Source organism: Rhinatrema bivittatum, chromosome 9 (genome assembly GCF_901001135.1).
Source record: "Rhinatrema bivittatum chromosome 9, aRhiBiv1.1, whole genome shotgun sequence".
Taxonomy (NCBI): Eukaryota; Metazoa; Chordata; class Amphibia; order Gymnophiona; family Rhinatrematidae; genus Rhinatrema; species Rhinatrema bivittatum.
The window spans coordinates 58,881,710-58,894,361 of NC_042623.1; positions in this window are offsets into that span (position 1 = coordinate 58,881,710).

Consider the following 12,652-nt stretch of genomic DNA (forward strand, 5'->3'; position numbering starts at 1 on the left):
CCTAGGAGAGGCCGCGTGGTCTGCATCCATCTTCGGCCCTGCACGGCAGGGCTGAACACCCGGGAGCCTCCCCTTGCGGCCGATACCGCTCCAGCTCCCCAATGCTCCTCCGGGGGTTCTCAGATGGCAGGGAGCCGTCCTTACCGCTGCCGGGGTCCTCAACCAGCAGGGAAGCTGTCCCTGCCGGTGCCTGCAGCCAGCCAGCTCCTCCCTGCTTCTGTGCGGCCGGATGCCGCTGACCGTGGTCCTGCTTCTTGCTTCAGCTTTCCCTTAGGCACCGGCAAGCGCCTCTTCACAGTATTTAAAGGGCTAGCTACAGGAAGTGTTGCTGGCTCCTTCCCATGATGACTTCCTGCTTCAGCCCTATAAAAGGGATTCGTCGTCAGTCTCTTGTCGCCTTCAGATCGGGTTCCACAGTTGTCTGTGTCTTCTGACTGGTCCAGGTCCTCCATGGTCTTCCTCTGCTTTGATGGCTTCATGTTCAGTGTCTTCTTGTTCCTTGTTTCCAGCCCTGGTGTTGGCCGAATCCAGATGTCCGTGTCTTCAGCTGTCTCCATGTTCCAGATGTTCGTCGTCCTGGTCTTCAGCGTCTTCAGGTTCCTGACGTCCTTTGTTCCTGTCTTCAGATGTCTTCAAGTTCCCAGTGCCTGATGTTCTGCTCTTCTGTTGTCTCCATGCTTCCTGTGTTTCATGCCTCCATGTTCCAGAGGTCCCTCATCCAGGTTTCTTCATGTCTCAGCCTACCTGATGGTCCAGCCTTTCCTGATGTTTTGCTGCTGTGCTCTTGAGCCTTCTGGTCTGCCGGCCGTGGATCTCCAGGTGACATGTCTCTGTCTGTGGAGATGCCGGCAGTGGACTTTTGTCCTGCGCACCGGAGCTCCCTGACCTGCCAGCCTTTTTGGTTCTTCGGATGACATCGGCTCTGTCATTGAAGTTCCGCCTCGGTTGGATTCCTTCCTGCGCTTGTTCCGCTCCCAGCGTGGTCCGTGACCAGCCTCCTCGGGCTGTGTAGGGTGCGCAGTAGGATAGGGTGGTCCACGACCAGCCCATTGGGTCCGCTCATGAAGGTGGGTTGTTTAGGGTGCCCTGAGAGACAGTGCCAATGTCTACCTTCCCAGCTTCTCATCTTGTTTGGGATGCCGTTGCATCAAGCCCTCGCCTGTGATGTCTTCGTCTGTGATGCTGTCGCATCAGCCCTCGTCTGTGATGTCTTCATTTCAGTCCCTTGTCTGTGATGTCTTAGCATCAGTCCCTCATCTGTGATGTCTTCTCATCAGTCATAGTCCCAAGTCTTCTGTGTTCCAAGGACTCTGTCTGCCCTCGTCCTCGTTCCGGCATGCCACCCATTGCTGTATACAGCGGCAGGTCCGAAAGGGCTTGGAACGGTCGGAGGACTATTCATCAATCAACATTGCGTTGTTGGTTGTCCGGGGTGTGCAGGTCCTGTTGAGGGTCAGCTCTTGTACATGAGTTCTTGCGTCTGCCATGTCTTACCATGTACTCATGCTCGCACCAGCTCACCTCCCATGGTTTGGCTTGGGGCTCCTCCCTGGGTCATGCCGTGGCCCCTCCCTGGGTCATGCCGTGGCCCAAGGGCTCACAACCCTGTTAGAGACAACCGCGCCTCCGTGCCTCGGAGCGTGATGGCCGACGGAGGACGTGCTCATAACACTTCTTCTCCCACACACATATATATATATATATATATATGCTCTCTCATACACACATATGCTCCCGCTTACTCATTTTCACACGCACATGCTCCTTCTTACATATACATGCTCAAACACACACTCACCCTCTCTCACAAACTTGCTCACACACACACGTACACACACACACACATATGCTCCCTCTTACATGCACATAAGAACATGCCATACTGGGTCAGACCAAGGGTCCATCAAGCCCAGCATCCTGTTTCCAACAGTGGCCAATCCAGGCCATAAGAACCTGGCAAGTACCCAAAAACTAAGTCTATTCCATGTTACCATTGCTAATGGCAGTGGCTATTCTCTAAGGGGGTAATTTTCAAAGGAGTTATGCATGTAAATGTGACATACTATCGTAGCAATTTTCAAAAGCTATTTACTCGAGTAAAGTGCACTTACTTGAGTAAATCCTATGGACAATTCAATGGCATATATTGTAGCAATTTTGAAAAGCCCACTTACTTGAGTAAAGTGTATTTACTCGAGCAAAAACCAGTTTTGCTCGAGTAAATGCTTTTGAAAATCTGGCCCTAAGTGAACTTAATAGCAGGTAATGGACTTCTCCTCCAAGAACTTATCCAATCCTTTTTTAAACACAGCTATACTAACTGCACTAACCACATCCTCTGGCAACAAATTCCAGAATTTAATTGTGCGTTGAGTAAAAAAGAACTTTCTCCGATTAGTTTTAAATGTGCCCCATGCTAACTTCATGGAGTGCCCCCTAGTCTTTCTACTATCCAAAAGAGTAAATAACCGATTCAAATCTACCCGTTCTAGACCTCTCATGATTTTAAACATCTCTATCATATCCCCCCTCAGCCATCTCTTCTCTCTCTTCACAAGATCCTTCTCTCTCACATACACATGCTCGTACACCTGTTCCCAGGGCGGATTGCAAGAAAATATCAGCCCAGGGAATTTTTATCAAATCTGGCCCACATAGTATCTGTCTGAGTCCCTTGTGCGCTTTCCCTGCAGAATGTGTTTCAACAGTTCCTAAAAGCACACCAAAATGACCCTTCAGATGTCATTTGACATCATGTGACCTGGAGCCTGGCAGAATAGAGCCAAAAAAATCTGCCATGTAAATTTCAAATTTTTTCCTAAATACCTAAATAGTAAAACACACCCTAGAACTGTGGGACTGCTTCCAACCATGCAATCGGTTGCCATCTGCCCCCAAGTCTGGTTACATCTCTCATAATTATATCTTGGATTCCTGGATTACCATTCCTTATAAAATATCAAAACAATTAAATCAAGAAATATGTCAGCAATAGTAAAGCCATACAAATAAAAAGGATAAATATTACAAAACAACTGAACATCCACTAATTAAACTCATATAAAAATTTTCCAAAAACCAATAAAATATTTTAAAACAGCAAACATCAGATAAAGCAAAATTGCTTACCTTGTAATAGGTGTTATCCCAGGACAGCAGGATGTAGTCCTCACATATGGGTGACATCAGTAATGGAGCCCTATGTACGGAAAACTTCTGTAAAAGTTTCTATGAAACTTTTGACTGGCACCAGAGTGCCTACTGAGCATGCCCAGCATGCCATGATATTCCCTGCCACAGGGGTCTCCCTTTAGTCTTTGTTTGTAGCAAATAGCGTTAGCGAAAAATAAAATAATAAAACGTATCGGACCCAACTCCGCGGGGTGGCGGGTGGGTTTCGTGAGGACTACATCCTGCTATCCTGGGATAACACCTATTACAAGGTAAGCAATTTTGCTTTATCCCAGGACAAGCAGGATGCTAGTCCTCACATATGGGTGATTAGCAAGCTAGAGGCTGATTCATTTTGTGCTGAAATGACCGTAAGGTATTGTTATTGAAATGAATCAGTCGAAATCACAGCAGGTTGGATGTAGAAGGAGTTGGGATTAAACTGGAAACAAGTTCTTTAAGACGGATTGTCCATATGCTGAATCTTGTCTTCCCTCTTTGTCTAGACAGTAGTGAGCTGCAAAGGTGTGAAGAGAACTCCATGTTGCTGCTTTACAAATGTCCAGAATAGGTACAGAGCGAAGGTGTGCTACTGAGGTTGACATTGCTCTGACTGAATGTGCTTTTACTCGCCCTTGGAGAGTAAGGCCTGCTTTTTCATAACAAAATTGTATGCAATCTGCTAGCCAGTTTGACAGAGTATGCTTACCCACTGCTTTACCTGGTTTGTTTGGATCATAGGACACAAACAGTTGATTTGATTTTCTTTGGGCTGCAGTGAGGTTTAAATAGAAAGATAACGCACGTTTACAGTCCAAAGTGTGTAAGGCTCTCTCTCCCTGGTGAGAGTGAGGCCTAGGAAAGAAAGTAGGTAAAACTATGGTTTGGTTCAAATGAAATTCCGTGACAACCTTAGGAAGGAATTTTGGATGTGTACGGAGGACTACTCTGTCATGAAGGAACTTCGTGAAGGGTTCGTAAGTTACTAGTGCTTGTAGTTCACTGACCCTTCTAGCTGATGTAATGGCTATGAGAAATACCGTTTTCCAAGTAAGGAATTTAAGGTCACAGGTATTTATGGGTTCAAATGGAGAACGCATAAGCTTGGTTAAAACTACGTTCAGGTCCCATTGAATGCTTGGGGAATGAACTGGAGGTTTAATGTGAGTTAGGCCTCTCATGAATTTACTGACGAGAGGCTGTGTGGAGAGAGGCGCATCTCCTAGCTTGTTATGATAAGCTGAGATTGCACTTAAGTGTACCCTTACAGATGACGTCTTAAGACCAGAGTCTGAGAGATGGTAAAGGTAATCTAGTAGCGAGGTAGTGGGGCAAGTGAAAGGATCTAAATCTTTCTGAGTGCACCATAAAGTAAACCTTTTCCATTTGTAGGAATAATTCTTTCTAGTGGAAGGTTTACATGCAGCTATTAGTACCTGAGATATATTGGTTGAATGGTTGCAAGATCAAGCTTTCAACATCCATGCTGTCAGGGACAGGGATTGGAGGTTGGGATGGCGCAACTGTCCCTGTTCCTGAGTTATGAGAGTGGGAGCTACTCCCAGGCGAATTGGATCCCTGACTGAGAGATCTAGCAGTGTGGGGAACCATACTTGTCGAGGCCAATATGGGGCTATGAGTATCATGGACCCCTTGTCCTGTTGTAGCTTCACTAGTGTTTTGGTTATGAGCGGTATTGGTGGATACGCGTATAACAGGCCTGAGTTCCAATGGCGGGCAAACGCGTCCTTTGGTAAGCTGTTCTGCTGGAAGAGGAGAGAGCAGTAATTGTTCACTTTGTAGTTCAGATGTGACGCAAAGAGATCTATTGTTGGTTGACCCCAGCGTTGAAATATCTTGGTTGTTATCGCTGGATCGAGGGACCACTCGTGTGGTTGGAAGTGACGGCTGAGGCGATCCGCTACTGTGTTGTGGATGCCTGCTAGGTAGGTGGCCCGTAGTAGAATTGAGTGTGCTAGGGCCCAGTCCCATATTTGAGCTGCTTCCTGACAAAGGAGGTACGAGCCCGTACCACCCTGCTTGTTGATGTACCACATGGCTACTGTGTTGTCCGTTTGGATCAGAACAGTCTTGTGTGAAAGGCAGTCCTTGAATGCATATAGAGCATAGCGTATAGCTCGAAGCTCCAGGAAATTTATCTGAAAGGAGGCTTCTTGCTTTGTCCACTTGCCCTGTGTTTTGAGATGAGCAATGTGCGCTCCCCATCCCAAGGTGGACGCATCTGTAGTTAAAGTCACTTGTGGAACTGGTTGCTGGAAAGGTAGGCCTTTGAGCAAGGTGATTGGTGATGTCCACCAGAGAAGGGAAGACTTCAGCTCTGGTGTTATCTGGATGTGAGTGGACAGTGGCTGAATGGCTTGAATCCATTGAGATTTCAGTGTCCATTGCATTAGTCGCATGGTCAGTCTGGCCATGGGAGTGACGTGAACTGTTGAGGCCATGTGTCCGAGTAGGATGAGGCACTGATGAGCTGTGACTGTATGTTGATTGCAAATAGAATGTACTAGGAGAACGAGCGATTGAGCCCGGTCTTTCGGAAGAAAGGCCTTTGCTGTGATGGTGTTGAGATCTGCACCTATGAACTGCAACTGGTGAGATGGTGTGAGATGGGATTTGTCGTAATTGATGAGAAATCCCAAGGAGTGAAGCAATCTTATTGTGAGATGGAGAGAAGTGACAGCTCCGCTCTGTGTATGACTTTTGATGAGCCAATCGTCCAAGTAGGGGAACACATGCACTTGTTGCTTGTGAAGATGTGCCACTGCTACTGCTAGACATTTTGTGAATACTCGAGGTGCTGATGCAAGGCCGAATGGTAGCACCCTGTATTGGAAGTGTTGACCTTGTACCAGAAATCGCAGGTACTGTCGATGAGGTGGAAAAATGGGAATGTGAGCGTAAGCGTCTTGAAGATCCAGAGAGCAGAGCCAATCTCCTTTTTGAAGAAGAGGTAGCATGGTGCCTAAGGACACCATCCTGAATTTTTCCTTCTTTAAAAATTTGTTGAGATTTCTGAGGTCCAGGATAGGACGTAGACCCCCGGTTTTCTTTGGAATGAGGAAATATCGGGAGTAGAATCCTGTGCCCCACTGAGGCCTGGGAACTCTTTCGATGGCCCTGGCAGTCAGGAGGGTAGATAATTCTGCTTGCAGGATTGTGTAATGATGAGACACTGTCCAAGACGGAATAGGGGGATTGTCTCTTGGTACAGTGAGGAAGTCCAAGTGGTACCCTTGAAATATGATTGAGAGTACCCATTGGTCTGTAGTGATGGAGGTCCAAGTTTGAAGATGGTGAGCAACTCGGCCTCCAACCGGTACTTGTGGATAAGGATTTTGGGAATGACTCATGCCCTCTGGTTGTACTTCAAAATCCGGAAGTGGACGCCGCAGGCGGAGGTTGTTGAGGCCTAGCAGGTCTTTGGCGAGGCTGAGACCGTTGAGCAGGTCTTTGTTGTCTGGGCCTGGCTACTGGTGGATAATACCGCCTAGGGCGGTAATATGGCTTTCTTTGTTCCCTTCTTGGAGGCCTCCTTGAAGGTTGATGTACCTCTTGTGGCAGCTGAGAAAGCTGTTTGAGGGTTTCTGTGTGGTCTTTGATGGTGGCCACCGCCTCCTTGACCTTATCGCCAAAGAGGTTCTCCCCTAAGCAAGGCAGGTCCGCCAAGCGCTCCTGTACCTCTGGTCTCAGCTCTGAAGATTTGAGCCAGGCCCATCTTCTAGCTGTTATTCCGGATGCAGACAATCTGGATGCTGTTTCAAATGAATCATACGTGGCTCGAACCTCGTGTTTTCCTGCCTCTAGGCCTTTATGTACGAGGTTTTGAAATCCTTCCTGAAGATGGTCAGGTAACTGATGAGACAGGGATTCAACTTGTTTCCATAGGTCACGCTGGTATTGATTCATGAAAAGCTGGTATGAATTTATCCTAGATACCAGCATAGCAGCTTGGAAGATCTTCCGGCCAAGATTGTCCAAGAACCTATTATCCTTTCCAGGAGGTATGGAGGCGTGTTGCTTTAATCTTTTGGCTTTCTTTTGAGCCGACTCAACCACCACTGATTGGTGTGGTAGTTGAGTTTTTTGGAACCCTGGGATGGGTTGTACTAGATAAGTGGCATCCGCCCGCTTATTAACAGCTGCCACCGACCCAGGGTGTTCCCATATCCTGTACATAAGTTCTTGTAATACTTCATGAACAGGAATAGCAAGAATTTCCTTGGGAGGATCCACGAATTGAAGCACCTCCAAGGTTTTTTGCCTGCTGTCTACTTCAGAAATGAGAGAGAAAGGAATTGTTTGAGACATTTCTTTAATAAAGTTGGAGAAAGACAGATCCTCCGGTGGTGACTTTCTTCTATCTTCTGGCGGAGAAGGCTCAGAAAGGAGGTCTTCATCCGAGGAGAATTCTTGGTCACTATCATCCAGAGGGTGCTCCAACGGCCTAGTAGGCTTAGCTGGCATTTCGGATAGTGGAGTCAGAGGTCTAAGGGGTGGCGTGACACCCGAGGGACCTGGTAATGGCTCTTGATTCTCATCTACATCTATAGGTTGTGGTAAAGATGAGAAGCAATGGATCAGTGAGTCCAGCTTGTCCATTAATGGTTGAAAAATGGATTCTTGAGAAGGCATCGACGGTGCCATCGGGGTCGATGGCCGTGGTGGAATCGATGGTAACCGGGGAATCGGCAGTGCTGGAACCGGTGATTGCGGCCTAGGTAGAACCGGTGATGGAATCGGCGCCATCGAGGAGAGCGGTGATTTCCTTGGCATCGGTCGTGAAGGAATCGGTGATGGGACCGGAGATCCTCCTATGACCGGTGTCGATGGCAGAACCGGAGTGGCAGGCCGTGGCATCGCCTCGATAAAGGCATCCTTAACCGCTTGACGTATGTAACTGTCAAGTTCCGCCCGCATGGATGATGTGAACAGAGCACCCATGGGGGGAGGCAGTGGCGGCGATAGCAGTACAACCTCAGAGCCCTGAGGAGGTACGATTCCTTCCGCCGGAATCAGCGAGGGTTGGCCTGCTGGTGGCTCAGAAGCCTTACTTTGGAGCCGGGCTTTCTTAATCGGTGTCCCGTCCTCCGCTGATGGCTCGCCGGGTATCGAAACGGTGGTTGCTGTGTGCGGCCTGCGATGCCGATGGCGATGTTTATCTTTTTCGCGCCCTTTTTCGCTGCTCGATGTGGACGCTCTGGACGATGGAGAGGGGGAGGAAAAGGGAGCGTCTCCCGACTCACCTGAGTGACGTTTCTTCAATACTACTTTCCTAATCGACCCAGCCGGAGACGATTGTGTGGAAGTAGACGGAGCAGTAATCAGCTGTATCTTGAATAGTTGCTCCATTTTGTCCATCCGTAGACGTCGACCTTTTGAGGTCATCGTAGCGCATAAGGGACAATTTTTTACATCATGACCTTCACCAAGGCAAAGTACACAGTCTTGGTGAGGGTCTGTGATAGACATATTTCTCGCGCATTTCGGACATTTTTTAAAACCTGTAGCCATTTTGTGGCCGGACAGCCGTCGACGGCCTAGGACTCAGGTAAAATTGTTTTTAATCAAAAAACGGAACGGAACCGCGAGAACGGTAAAAACTCACCGCGATGACTAAACTAAGGGAGACCCTTTGCGGTTGAAGTTTTTGAAGCTTTCCGTAAGGAAAAATATGTGGAGAATCCCACAGGACTCCTGATAACCGCGAGGCTAACTGCTTCGCGGAAAAAAGAAGACTAAAGGGAGACCCCTGTGGCAGGGAATATCATGGCATGCTGGGCATGCTCAGTAGGCACTCTGGTGCCAGTCAAAAGTTTCATAGAAACTTTTACAGAAGTTTTCCGTACATAGGGCTCCATTACTGATGTCACCCATATGTGAGGACTAGCATCCTGCTTGTCCTGGGATAATACCCAATAATTAAAACCAGTAAGAATTAAAAAAATCTCCCACTTTCTATACTTTCCAGTCACCCTGAGATTGTTCTGGATTGTTCTGGTGTGGGAGCGCACACATTTTCTCTTCCCTCACACGCATGCTGGCACACACAGACATACACACAAACTTCACCGCCCCTGACTACAAAATAGCCATGCCTGTATATGGCCAGCATCACATAGCCTAGCGATTCATATAAGATGTTGTATATGAAGTCCTTTCATGAGAAAGAATTTGAATAGACATCCAATCAGAAACAGACGCGTTCTCCACTGTATTCTCGAGGCATTGAAAAGTTATTAAAAAAAGCACTGTTGAACTTGTAGCATTTAGAGACAAAGAGAAGATCAAAGACTACATATTCAGTCTGTCTCTCCTCTTACATTCCTGAAGCTCCTAATTTGGCCCATCAGAATGATTCAGAGTAAGTTACAATGCAGAGATGAAAGACAGGAATTTAGCATTGCGCCACATTACCTCTATTTTACCCTTCAAGATCCCTAGACAATATTATGAGAGAAACTAATTATACAGTATACATTATGTAAACTAATTAATAATAAGATAAGGCCTGATTACTTCTTGTCATCCATTATCATATTTGTTTAACAATACATTACCTGATGTCCAAGATAATTGTTCTAAATTTTCATAATCAGAATAAATCTAAATTTCTATATACAAAGTTAGAAGTGACTTCTTTTATTGTTATATTCCCCACTACATTGGCTCTCTCCCTCTGGGCCTTGCGCTAATGGGATTTTCCCACCCCCAAAAGGTTTGGTGCTTTAGGTGACTGCATAGTTTGCCTAATGGAAGTACCAGCCTGCTGCCAGGCCGCCCATATGCCTTTAAGGAGATGGATACGAGTGGACACTGCCATGTAGGTTGAATGTTAAGGGCCATCCAGACACAAAGTAAAAATCCACATCAAAGTAAAAGTCCTCCCTCTCCTGCTTTTTTGTGCCTAGGAGCACCTAAGAAGTAAATCCAGCACTGGCCTGAATAGATGCCAAGCAGGAGCAGGCCCAGATTTAAGCATAAGCAATGTAGGCAGTTGCTTAAGGCACCAGCTTTTGAAGGCACCAAATATCCAGGCCAAACAGAAGCCAGCTTCTGCTTTCTACAGTGCCATGTGGCAGCACAGCTTCAAAGGCAAAACCAGCCCCATAATCTTAAATCCAGTCCCAAGCACTAACACATCACAAGCAATCTCATGAAAGGGGATTTTTAAACGCTGGTTTCATGACTATGATGAGAGGGGCACACCTTTGATTTCAAAGATTCACAACATAAGAAAACATATATTGAAAACTAAGAGAGACCTATGAATATAACTAAAAGACAAACAATACAGTCAAGGAATAGGTTGATAGTTTTAGAAAGCTAAGTGGTGAAGCTGCTTGAAATAGACAAAAGTGCTTTGAAACACTGATGCCAGAGCGATCCTTGGACTCCCTAGGCGCGCACGCACCTTGGCCAGATTTAAAGGGCCAGTGGCGGGAAAGTTCCCCACGGCCCGGGATGACGATGTCAGGCAAGGCAGGTATAAATACCCTGCTTTGTCGCCTCCTCATCTCCTCGGCAACAGGTCCAGCTCCTTGTGAGTGCTGTTGTCGTCATCTTGATCCCGACTTCGCCTGCTGTTCTCCTGCTTCCTGCTCTGGATTTTGCTCCTGCTCCAGCTCCAATCCCAGGTCCTGTTCCTGCTCACGTCCGCCTGATTCCTCCTCCAGTCTCTTCCTCACTACCCGCTTCCTTTGATCGATCTTCTGGCTAAAACCTTGCTTGTCTTCTGGATTCTGCTTGTCCGCTGCCTGCCCTGACCTCCGCTCCTCCTAGCCTGCTGCCTGCCTCGACCCTTGGTACGTCCAACATGTTTTCTGCCTGCTGTCGCCTGGTTCGTTACCTAGAGAGGCCCGCGCCTAAGTCCTGCCAGCCCCGGCACCCAAGGACTCAACCTGCGGGGAACGTGGGCTGGTATAGGTGAAGGTCCTGTTGGATCTTCTCTCTCTGAACCGCTTCCTGATAACAAGGACCGCTAGGGACCTCCCCTTGGTGGTAGCAACAACCTCGTCTCAGCTCAAGGGTCCACCTTCCTTACAGATCCAACTTAGAAAAAGTGGATTTCAATTTCCCTATCACTGATTTAATTTCTCTAAAAGTAGCCTGCCTAAATGTAGACCATTTATCCCCTACTAGTTCCACTTGAGACAAATCCTTAGATATATTAATCACAGAAGCAAGCTGTAATTGAATGTTTATGCTATTATTCTCAAAAAATTCCCCATTTGATCACAGCTCAGATAATCTCAAATGTGTAGTCAAACCCTTAGCAATGATGTTGTATATTGCACTGCAGAAGAGAAAAAAAAGAACAATACTGCTGTGTAACATGAGCTGCCAGCCCAGGAAACTCAGAATAAAATTGAAAAGATCGTCAGACCCCTTACAGTGAAGGCACTTAAATGACCATTGAATAAGTGAGGCAGAGATTCAGGTAGGGGATTTTCATGTCACAGCCTCCTGGACTTCTGCTGGTAAATTTGCAGGAAATATCACTAAATATCAAAAGATTCAAACTCCTAAATTACAGAACTATGACTTGGAAAGGAAAATTAGGTTCTTACCTTTGCTAATTTTCGTTCCAGTAGTATCATGGATCAGTCCAGACAGCTGGGTTATGCCTCCCCTCCAGCAGATGGAGTCAGAGAGAAAACTGAAAGCACCCCCTAGATATACTGGTGTGCCTCCTGCGGTCCTTCAGTATATGTGATATCAAAGCAGAAGGAATGACTTAAGCACTACATACCAAGTCCCCCCACAAAAACTTTTTTTTTTTTTTTTTTTTAACCAGTGACTAGATCAAGTAGCCACATCCTTGAAAACAGGTAAAAACCAGAACAACAAACAGGACACCACAAATGTACAACAAGAACACCACAAAATGGCAACCGGCCACATGACACTGTGGCGACCGACACAAGACAAAAAACTGCACTGTAAAACAACAGAATACGAGCGGACTCCCAGAAGCACCAAGGGCGGGTGTCTGGACTGATCCATGGTACTACTGGAACGAAAATTAGCAAAGGTAAGAACCTAATTTTCCTTTCCCAGTACGTACCAGGATCAGTCCAGACAGCTGGGATGTACCCGAGCCGCCTTAACTGGGGTGGGACCCTGAGAGTCCCGCTCGAATCACACTGCTCCCAAAGGACTCTGTAAGAGGGCCACGGACATCAAGTCGATAATGCCTGGAAAAAGTATGCCAGGATTTCCACGTGGCCGCCCTGCAAATCTCTTGACAAGAGACCAAGTGATTCTCCGCCCACGAAGTAGCCTGAGAACGCAGAGAATGAGCCTTGAGCCCAGTGGGAACCGGCTTACCACAGGCAACATACGTAGACGCAATAGCCTCCTTTAACCAGCGTGCAATGGTAGCCTTGGAAGCTGGGAGCCCCTTCCTGGGACCGTTCCACAACACGAAAAGGTGATCCGACTTTCGAAACTCGTTGGTAAC